Source organism: Felis catus, chromosome E2, assembly GCF_018350175.1.
Source record: "Felis catus isolate Fca126 chromosome E2, F.catus_Fca126_mat1.0, whole genome shotgun sequence".
Lineage (NCBI taxonomy): Eukaryota > Metazoa > Chordata > Mammalia > Carnivora > Felidae > Felis > Felis catus.
The window spans coordinates 29,055,204-29,066,010 of record NC_058382.1 but is presented as its reverse complement, the minus strand read 5'-3'; the positions used below and the strand labels follow the sequence as shown (position 1 = coordinate 29,066,010).

At 54.2% G+C, this 10,807-nt stretch overlaps 1 long non-coding RNA gene across 3 annotated transcripts in view; it reads right to left on the bottom strand.

Annotated features, from left to right (window-relative positions):
* Nucleotides 1-1,845: 1,845 nt before the first annotated feature.
* Nucleotides 1,846-10,807, bottom strand: part of LOC109494848 — a 20,909-nt gene continuing 11,947 nt past the window's right edge. The window contains exons 2-4 of one of the 3 annotated variants that reach the window (XR_002149945.3): nucleotides 3,365-3,620; nucleotides 2,668-2,776; nucleotides 1,846-2,297 (exon numbers count right to left, since the gene is read on the bottom strand). This is a non-coding gene — a long non-coding RNA (uncharacterized LOC109494848). Of the gene's footprint in view, nucleotides 2,777-3,364; nucleotides 3,621-10,807 lie in introns of all 3 variants that reach the window. The other 2 variants (XR_002738428.2, XR_002149944.3) reach the window with 2 other exon arrangements.

Below are 10,807 nucleotides of genomic sequence, written 5' to 3'. Positions count from 1 at the left end.
GCCGCTGGTTAACCTGCACCGCCGGCCTGACGGGATTTGGCCAAGTCAAGCCCTGTCTCACTGCTAGTCACTTCTACCTGCTGCATTTGCATATACATATGATATCCGTTATCCTAATTATATCTATTTTCCCAGGTATGGAGAGACATACCCCAGAGTTGGGGTGCCCATTAGCAGATCACACGGGCCTCTGCAGCTGTGTTTTGATCAGTGGAAAAGGTTCCCTGGCATCGGAGAACTGAAATCACCTTTTAGGGTATGACAAGCGCAGCCAAGCGTCTCGCAAGTGAAAAATCAGAGGTTTCTCCGAGGAAGGAGTGAGAACGACCACAAAGAATTAAAAGGAGAATACCCTTTAATGGTTTCCACTGTGAAAGCTCAGTCACGCTTAAGGCCTGCCATCCATCAGGCAGCGTGGCACTGGAGGGCCTCGGCAGCCCCCATACTCGCTTCTGGAAGGAGGGGGCGGCCGCGGGAGCCCCCAGGGGAAGCCCAACCCGCCATTTTTCCAGGCTGGGCTCCAGCAGGGAGGCCGTGAAGGTGAAGGGGCCAAGCATGGTTGCCAGAGTATTATGGATCCTGATGTATTCCCATCTGCCTCCGATGACTTGCAAAGGCTCTGCAAATCCTTATGCAAATCAGCAAAGCCGTCTTTTAGACCCTGAGGCTCAGGGACTCTTCACAAGACCACTGCGGGCTCCCACCATGGACTTGTATGCCCACGCTCCGGAGGCTTCCTTGGGGGTCTTGTGTCTCTGTGTCGCACATGCGGCTTATGGGTCAATACCTCAGGTGGGAAGCTTTGAGTCCTTCGTAATATGCGGCATGTTCCTAAGCTCTCTCCTATCTCACTCTTGACGACTCTTACAAGCAGGTTTGTGACCCCAACTGCCCTGGGCCTAAAGGCACTCAGAGACCTGCCCAAGGTCAAATGGCCAGGCCGGACTGAACTCTGTGTGTAACCCTTGTGCCCTAACTTCGAGTCTGGTGCTACTCCCTCTATATTTTCCTGGTTCAGATATTGCATACGAAGAATGGTGGAGGACAGGGGAAGCCAGGAATCGGGACAGGGGATTCTCCAGATCATCCCCAAAGGACCACACCGCAGAGGGGGAGCGGGGCTTTGTGGATTGAAGATGCTCCCCGGGTGATCATGAGGTGTTCCACCAGGTCCATCGGATTGAAAGGTATTAATCCATTCCTTCCTTCGACAAATATTTACTGAAGACCTACTATATGCCAGGCATCGTTCCACACAGCTTACCTTCAACGGGAGGCAGACAGGTATCAGCTGTGTTAAGGGCTCTACCAAAAAGGAAACAGACTGGCCAGGGCAGTCTCCCTGAGGAAGAGCATCTAAGTCACAGCTCCTTCTTCTAGAGCACGAACAAGTCCTGTGAGAGCCGCAGGGAGAGGCTCCCGGCAGGGGTGCAACATGGCAGAGGTTCAGGAGCTTCTAGAAAGGGCTGAGTTTGAGAAGCAAAAAGGAGGCGGGCTGGCTAGAGCAAGGTTGTCAGGGGCAGATAGTACGAGATGAACTTGGAAAGGGCAGCAGGTGGGAGCCCACACAGAGCCTCAGACGGTTTTTTAGGTAGCCTTTAGACTACCCCCAAACTTGTAGCTTAAAAATAAGGTGTTTTTTTTTCCAGGGCGCCTGGGTGGCTCAGTCGGTTAAGCGTCTGACTCTCGGTTTCAGCTCAGGTCATGATCTCCTAGTTCATCAGTTCAAGCCCCACGTCAGGCTCTGCGCAGACAGCATGGAGCCTGCTTGGGATTCTCTCTCTCCCTCTCTTTCTCTGCCCTTCCCCCACTCATTCCCCCCTCTCAAAATAAATAAACTTTTAAAAAATAAAGTGTTTTTTCATTAATAGATTAGAATAGCATAGTATATTATATGACAATGCAGTGGTTCTTAAGCTTTAGAATGTATCAGAATCACATGGAAGTCTTGGTAACGTTCCAAGAACCCCCCATAGAGCATATGTGGGGTGGGGCCTGGGAGTCCGCCTCTCCAACAAGATCCCGGGCGACACCTGCTGCTGGTCCGGGACCACTCTCTGAGCACCACGATGCTAAGACTGTTCCACCTCTATTCTGGGCAAGTTTTGGCTTTTGAAACCCTTGTTTCAGTGATGTGCGTGTCCATGTGTCCCAGATCCTGCTATAAAATGTGTTCTTTTAAGAGCGGGCCATACTTTCAGAAGCAGAAAGCCCCTAGATGAGAAATTGAGGACCTTTCTTTAGAAATCCTCATCCTTCGAGGGTCCCATGAACCCTGCTGGGAAACCGTGGCTTCCCTGAAAGTAAACAAACCAGCAAAATACCTGAATGAAAACCAAACATAAATGAAAGACAATCTATGTGGAATAGGAAATAGGGTTCATTCACAGCCTCACCTTGGCCTTGATTTGTCCTACCAAACCTTCTAAAATATTTGGATATAAAGCCCAGGTTCATGCTTGTCCCCTATCGCCCTGGCTCCTGACTTCAGTTCCCCGGGGGCGGGGGTTGGGGGGGGGCACTCTGGCTGCTGGGATCATGTTTTGCTGTCCTGGGGCCATCCCCACAGTGTCGCCATTCTGCAGAAGGCCCACCAGGGTTCAGTCCTTCAGAAGCAAACCCGCTCACCTGGTTCACCCTGCGGCTCAGGGGGTTTTCCACACCCACCTTGACTGGTTCCTCTGTCATCCAGCCCTCCTTCTCCTATAAGCTTCACCGGTTCCAGGTCCCCACGGGAAACTGGGGCTCAGTCCCAACTTCTTGCTCCTGGCCAGTTCTGACACCAGTTATGAAAGCATGTCTCATCCCCATTCAGGAGCAGGCCAGCCTCGGGGGGGAACTTGAGGGCCTCTCTCTGAAAGCCCAGTGGAAAGGCAGCCACCTCTGCAACCTGCGCTGTCTGGGTCGGTCCAGCCTGCTGTGACAAAGTGCCACAGACTGGTACCCATCGTGAAGGTGAGTAGGACTGGCTGGTTGGAAATACCCAGAGCACCCGGAAGGCGCGGCATGTACCGGCAGATGTTGGATCTTAGGGACAACTCGGGTTTGATGGCTGTGATTCACATAGCGTTCTGGGGAGTACGCTGGGTTGTCAGAGCCCAGGCCGGGGACAGAAACACCGAGAAGCCTGCAGAGCCGTTCAGGAGGAGCTGACCTCCCACCTCACCTCCTCTCAGTGGCCATTTCTTCCCATCTATTGGCCCCTTGTGGCACAGCTCGGTGCGGGCCGGCCACATCTGTGATGGCCTCCCCAGTCCCCGGCTCCCCTCTCACAGGCAGCCGGCTTGCACCTCTCTCTGGCAATTCGGATTCTGCCTTGAATGGGGGGGGAGGGGCGGGGGCGGGTATTCATCCCATCACTTACCTGCCACGGCGGCACAGAGCCAAGTCCGGGACGTGGCAGAGATTCTGCAGAAGCCCCCGCGCAGGAAACTGCCATGACGCCTGGTGAGTGTCACAGCTGACGTCCCCAGGAGTCCCGGTGAAGGCTCCGAAGTTGTGTGCGCATCCGTCTCCCTGACCCGTCTCTAGTCTCCTTGAGGGCGGGGACTGCGCTGCGTCCATTTGTCCAGCTCTGTCAACCACCATTTCCTGAGGGATCCCGCAGCTTCCAGAGAATCCTCCAGAGGAAGAGGGGAGAGGAGAGAGAACTTGAGTCTCCTTGGGAAATTCCAGGCAGAGCCAAAGTCCCCAGACTCACAAAGGAAGTGCCCTTCCCCCACCCTCCCCTCAATGCCACTAAGATAGTTGTGATGGAATCCATGGGACCACCCTCCCGGAACTGCCCCACTCCCCACTGGGAATCACTTTGTAAGTACTGCGTGGCTTCTGACCATAGGTGACTGGCCAGGGATTGGCACTGAGCCACACTGGACCACAGACAGCCCTTTCAGGGATCCTTGAAATGAAAACTGAAAAGGGGGCGCCTGGGAGGCTCAGTCAGTTGCGCGTCTGACTCTTGATTTTTGTCTCAGGTTTGGGGTTTTCTCCTTTCTCTCTCTCTCTCTCTCTTAAAAAAACAAAAAAAGCATCTACTATCTTGGAATAAGGCAGAGAGCGTTCCAGGCAGCCGCATTTCTGTCCACGAGGGTATGTCAGAAGTGGAGGAAGCCGGTCTAGTGGACAGGAAGGACAGTGAGAAGCAGAACATGAGGGGAATGTGTGGGGAGGCCTCGTGAGCCCCTCGTGTCATTGGTTCCCGAAGTCCGCCTGCACCTTTGCCGAGGTACTCCAGCCCCTACTCAGTCCCTCTCCTCCTTACACAGGGTCCACTTGGACCTCTGTCGCTTGCAACCCACGGCACCCCGACGAACGGCGCAATCCCGCCCTGAGAAGTCTCTCCACCGGGGAGCTGTCACGCCTTCGGCGAAGTTTCTTCTCTGCCCTACCTTCCCCCTTCCTCCAAACCACCCTTCCTCATGGACGGCACCAGTGACTGCACTGGGAGGCAAGCTGTGTTTTAAAACGACGTTGACAAATAAAACGAGCCTATAAAGGCAATGAGAGGTGGCTAGGAGAGCTCCAGGGCGGGGTGTCTGCGAGAGAATGTGCGAGCCATAGACTGGTCGGATTCTAAAGTCCCGGCTGGAAAGAACAATGAACAAATAATGTGTCTTCGTTCTTTTAATACCGCTGCTGTGTAGCGAAAGCATTTATTAACTAGAGAAGGAGATAAACCTGATCACAGGTATCAGTATGGGAAATCTAGTCACCAGCCTGGGTCCTCGTTATAAATAATGGATATTTAAATGCATTGCTATTCCCTTTAGTGGACCACGGGCAGCTCCCTAATATCTGTATCTCTCCTCCGTCATCTGGGAAAGGCCATGCGGTTTGGGGTTTGCGGCCATCTCCAGGGACAGGTCTGAGGTTAATCACACTTAGCATGTGTTTTAGTAGTGCTCATGTGACCCAGGTCTGGCCAGTGAGACTCCAGGAGAGGTTTGCCAGAGGCTTCTGAGAAAGTTCTTTCATGTACTTGAGAGAGAGAGAGAGAGAGAGAGAGGAGAGGACAGCCTACTCTCACTTTCCCCAGTGGGACATGAACGAGGGAGCAAGGAGCCTTGAGGCCCGTGACTGTCACCCTGTAGCCACAAGGGGACCCAGCCTTACAATGAGACTGGCACGGGTCCCTGATGTCATGACTGAGGCTCTGGATTAACCCACTCTGAGAAGGGGAGCTACTAAATTTCCTTACTCTCAGGTCACTTGGAGTAGACCATCGTGTGACGGTCAGCCCTGAGCTCATCCTCATCGATGGAAGGAAGTCCGTAACGGGAGGCAGACCGCTCAGTGGTTAGCAGCTTAGTGTCTGGAGGAGGAGAATTCTGAGGGCCAATCCCAGCTCTGCCATTGGAAGCCCATGGAAACTGAGGAATTTGCCCAACCCTTTGAGCCTCAGTTTATTCATCTGTACAACGGGGCCATCAATGTTCCTGTGGTGGTTATTTGCCACGTTGGGCTATGGAGAATCCAGTCCTCCCCGCCACCAACCGACATTCAAACCTCCTTTTGGGGACTCCCCAATGGGCATTATTGGTGCTTGAAAGGCAAGATCTTTTGTTCCTCCCCTGGCCCGGCCAAATGGCAAGTCTTTTTTTTTTAATTTATTTATTTAGTAAACTCTACTAGAACCCAATATGGACCTTGAACTCACAACCCCAGGATCAAGAGTCGTATGCTCTATTGACTGAGCCAGCCAGGCCCCCCAGATGGCAGGTCTTGATGTAAGCCCAGCATATCCTGATCGAGTGGACTCGGAGGGGATTGGTCAGCTGAGCCGGCACACGGAACAGCCTTCCCCTGCTGCCTGGTCCTCTGGGATCCACCGCGCCCCTGCCCCTTGCCGCAGCCTTGTGTTTCAGCCCTCCAACCACTCTGGAAGCCCCAGTGTCCTTCCCATAAACTCCGTCCTTCTGGAATAGCAGGTTGGCTTCAGTTGATTGCAGCCAAGAACACTGCCATATAAAAGGGCCTTCTTTGTAAGGCTGCTGCAAAGCCTATAACTGAGATTGTACTTGTAAAGCGTTTCAGTGAATGCCTGGCTCAGCACATGTAGCCATTGAGATTATTACGGACTCAGATGGCCCCATGAAGGGATGATCTGAGTTAAACACAAGGTTTTAATTGACCAAAAAAGGGTACACAGAATCCTAGTTGCCGAATTGGCAACCTTCCCTCCACACGCAGGCTCTGGCTGCTTGGGGTCTCCCGCCTGCCATATTCACCATGAATTGGCAACACTCGGTGAACACAACAGAATGAAGGCACAGACCATCCGAAGGCCAAAATACCACGCAAACAAGAATGCGGAGTGACGACTTCGGCGACCAGTGTCCTTTACCCAGAGTTTGCTAGCCGTAAGTGAAAACCACGTTACAGCCTCGGGGCCCCACGGCCAACAGACCGCCTGAGGAAGCCAGGGCAGCGAAGGACAGGGCTCTAGGGCAGAGGTCAAGACCAGATCTGGAGTTCAAACAATCATCCCACCGTGGGCGCGTTCTGCGACCGCTCTGCCTGGCCTCCTGGCCGCCAAGCACGCTTTGAAGTAGGAGAAGAGGCTGCTTCTTACCTGACACAGGGTAGTAGGAGTCAGGTGAGGGCATGTGACTTTACTTTGTAATCTGGTATCTCCCAGGCATCAAGTGATCCCTTGCCACCAACAGCAACGTCATCAACGGCATCGTCATCTCCCGCCTGACATTCATAGAGCCATCGCTAAACCCCAGGGACGGGCTACACGTTTTATACACATTAGTCCAATAGATCCTTCCAACAACCTACGAGGCCAGGTACTATTATAGTCATTAATAGACTGAGACTTGCAGAAACTGAGGTGCTTGACCTGGCCCTTAGCCACTCAGCTGTACAGCCCGATCGCCAGGAAGGCCCCTCTCCCCATCACCCCACTCACCCCTCCTGACTCATTTCAGGCAGCCTTATCCTCCACAGACCTTTCTCTCCCTGCAGGCTGAACAGCCACCGACAGAACTTTTGCTAAAGTGCCTTCACGTTTTTACTTGTAAGATGGGTTTTATGCCCCGGTTGCGGCCGATGGCAGATCCTGTCTCTTCTACATTATTAACTCTCATGTACATGCCGTAAACATGTCCCCTCGGGGCTGATGGCAATATATTGATCCAGACTGTTTAATCCCACACGCCAAGTCAGAGGAGCGGGTACGCGCTCTCCCCCGTGAGTGTGGCCTGGGGGCTCCAGGCGTGTAAATCTCCCCGCACACCCCACGGCCGGGGGGACCCAGAAAATAAAGGATTATTTATGAATGGGATCCTCAGGTGTTCCGCCCCAGATGAATGGCTTTCGGGCCCAGCGAATCAAGGGTGGAAAAAGGAATCACGGCCACACCACTTTGATGAGGAAAACAAATCAGAAGACGCATGCATCTTTCTGAAAGGTCACTGTGCCTGCAGACCTGGCTTGTCTCTGTGGGGGCACAGCATGGCGATCGGAGGGAGGAAGCCGTAAGGACCAACATGTATACTGTCACCATGGGGGGGGGGGGAGGGCAGCCGCAGCCCCCAATACCACACTGGGGGGGCTGTACTGCAGCCCCTGAGTTTTTCCTTTCTCTCCCCTTCCTCCAGGGAGGTGGGACACAGCCGATCAATAAGCCGCGCGGATGGAAGCGCCTGCAGCACGGTCGTTTCTCAAGTCAGACCCAGATGGCACCTATCACTCGCCGTAAAAGGCTGCCAGAGACAGAATCAAGGCTCATCCCGTCGTGGGGCCCGCCCGTCTCTGCCTCTGTGATAAACGTCTTCTGCCTCCCGCACGAGCTTGCGGCAAAGAAACCATTTCCGGGATGCAACACGCCGCCTGCCTGGCACCTGCCCGCCACCTGCCCGCTGACGTTTCCTTGTGCTGTGAAACAGCTTTCCCCGGGGGTCCCTGGCGCTGGCAGGGCCATCCCCAAGGGTTTCCCCCCACCGCCCCATTTTATTCCTACGCGTTGGCAGGAGAGCAGAGCCCCCAGAGCCTGCTGCCGGAGGGGTTCGGGGCAGCTTCCCGCTGGAGGGACCCACGTGCTGCCGAGAGGCATTCCAAATTCAATTACTCCAGGGAGGCCACACCTCATTAGGCGTGCCTCGGCTTTTGGAGAGGAAAAGGTGTTTTTCTGCCAAACGAGTTGTCTAGCGTGCGTTCTTCTTCTTCTGTCTTGGGGGACGGGGGGCGGGGGGGTGGGAGCCAAGTCTGGCTGTTGCAGCCAAGGTGGCTCTAAGCACTTTGCTTCCTCCTGCTGATCCGAGCCAGAGAGAGACGGGCAGTGGCCAAAGCGCTCAGGGCCTAGGTCTGAAATAGACGGCACAGGCACACACCCAGCGGGGCTCTTGGCTCCCTTCCTCCCTCCACGTGTTGGACGGGAAAACCAAAATCCCCCCTCCCGCCCACCCCCGACCCACAACACCCTCACTGTACCCACAGAGGGGTAAGGTGCGGGGATGGCCGGGAGCTCGCTCCCACCGGCCTTGGTTTGAACCCACGGCCCCAAGAGGCTGTTGGCCTTGAAAGTTAGAAAAATAACACACGGACGGGGCACCTGGGCGGCTCAGTCGGTTACGCGTCCGACTTCCGCTCAGGTCGTGATCTCGCGGTTCGCGGGTTCGAGCCCCGCCTCGGGGGTCTGTGAGCTCTCTGCCCCTCCCCCGCTCATGCTCCGTCTCTCGCGCTCTCAAAAATAAATAAACATTAAAAAAGAAAGAAAAATAACGTGAGATTTTTTTTTTTCTCCTCCCACTCTGCAGTCAGCCGAGAAGCCTACGCAAAAGCATTCTCTGGAGGAGGCGCCCTCTGCACCAGGGTTTCTTCAACCTCAGCGCTATGACATCTTCGGCCCGGTGACTATAGTGGGGACCGTCCCAGGCGTTGTTCGGCAGCATCTGCGTCTCCACTCCACTATGTGCCAGGAACACACCCCAGCCACGACGACCCAAAATGTTCCCACCGGCTGCCAAATGTCCCCGAGGGTGGAGATTGCCCCCAGGAGAAACCCCTGCCTCCAGCAAAGGGGCAGAGGTGCGAATAAAGCCCGGGTGTCCGGGATCTGGGGTAAACATTCCAGAGCCCACACAGCTGATACCCACGTCATTGCCAAGAGAACGGACTCAGGAGATGTGAAAGGGTCTCATAAAACAATCAGCAGCAGCCACCTTTGCTGGAATGGCAACAGGACGTGTCAAGGGCGGACCAGCCGCTCAACACACACCATGTCTAACAAGTATTAGAGGTTATTAATGCTGGTGCCACGCGCTGGTGACTCAGAGTCACGGGCAGCCAGAGCCACATTTTCACCAAATATGGCAAACGCGAGCTACCGTGGCCAGGCCACCCTCGATGCTGCAGGAGCACACGGGAATGAGCTTCTGGCTCCTTCACAGGTGCGGTGCCGGAGCGGGGACATTTCTGGACGCTGGACGAGCTGGACCTCTGAGCCACGCTCCTTTTGGAAGATCTCGTCTTCATCACCCCATCCCTACCACGCTTGGCATTAACGTTTGCCGGCCGCTCACTGAACACCCTCACTACGCAGGGCAGTCCGGGGCCCCGGAGGCACCTGTATCGCCTGGGAGCTTGTTAGAACATCTGGAACCCCAGGCCCCACTGCCGACCTCCCACTGCATTCCAACAGGATCCCCAGGTTGTTTTTCTTTTCTTTTTTTTTTAACTTTTAAAAATGTTTTTATTTATTTTGGAGAGAGAGAGAGAGAGCACGAGGAGGGGGGTGGGCGGAGAGACAGGGAGACGCAGAATCCGAAGCAGCCTCCCGGCTCCCGGCTGCCAGCACAGAGCCTGACGCGGGGCTCGAACTCCCGAACCGGGAGATCATGACCTGAGCCGAAGACGGACGCTTCCCCGACTGCCCACCCAGGTGTCCCCCTCCCACCGCGGGTTATTTCTGAGAGCACCGAAGGCTGAGCCGCTACTCTCTCTCGTAACAGTACGGGGCTGCTAACATCTGTCAGCATTTTAGAGCATGCACAGATGCCCTTCACCAGCCTGTCTCTCCCCAGATCCACTCATTCAACAAATATTTACCAAACACCTACCATGTGTCCCGCCCTTGGGGAGCCAACAGTCGGGCACTCTTGCCAACACCCCCAGACAGGTGACTATACAGAGGAAGTGACTTGATTTACGTGGATAATGACGCTCCACCAGCTCACCTATGAGCCTGGGGGTAAGATCCTGCTACCAGTAACCAGAGCAGAAGGGTTTCAACTCCAACACCCTTTTCCTCAATTCTATAGCTCTTTCTTCTACACCCGTACTACTCTTCAACTACAGCCATCAGGGCAAAAAGAAGAAACAGAAGTTTCTGCCTGTCTTAACTACTCAGTCATACCGAAGGCAGGGTTGGGGGCTGGGGTGGGGGGCACTTGGCTCGATTGCCAGCTTGCGTCCTGAGCTCATCTAGAGGGGCGCCTGGGTGGCTCAGGCGGTTGAGCGTCTGACTTTGGCTCAGGTCATGATCTCACGGTTCGTGGGATCGAACCCCACATCGGGCTCTGCACTGACCGTGTGGATCCTGCTTGGGATTCTCTCTCCCTCTCCCTCTCCCTCTCCTTCTCTCTCTCTCTCTCTCAAAATAAATAAATAAACTTAAAAAAAAAGGAACTCATCTAGAATCAGAGACAGTTTAATTCATGGGGGTAGATTTACTTAAAGCTCTTCAGCAGCTGCACAGTTCTAAATCAAAGGCATTTAAAGACCATCCATAAAAAACAAAAAAAAATACAAAGCAACCACAGCTCTGTTATCTTAAATCAAAACAGAGGTCCAGATTGTGCCC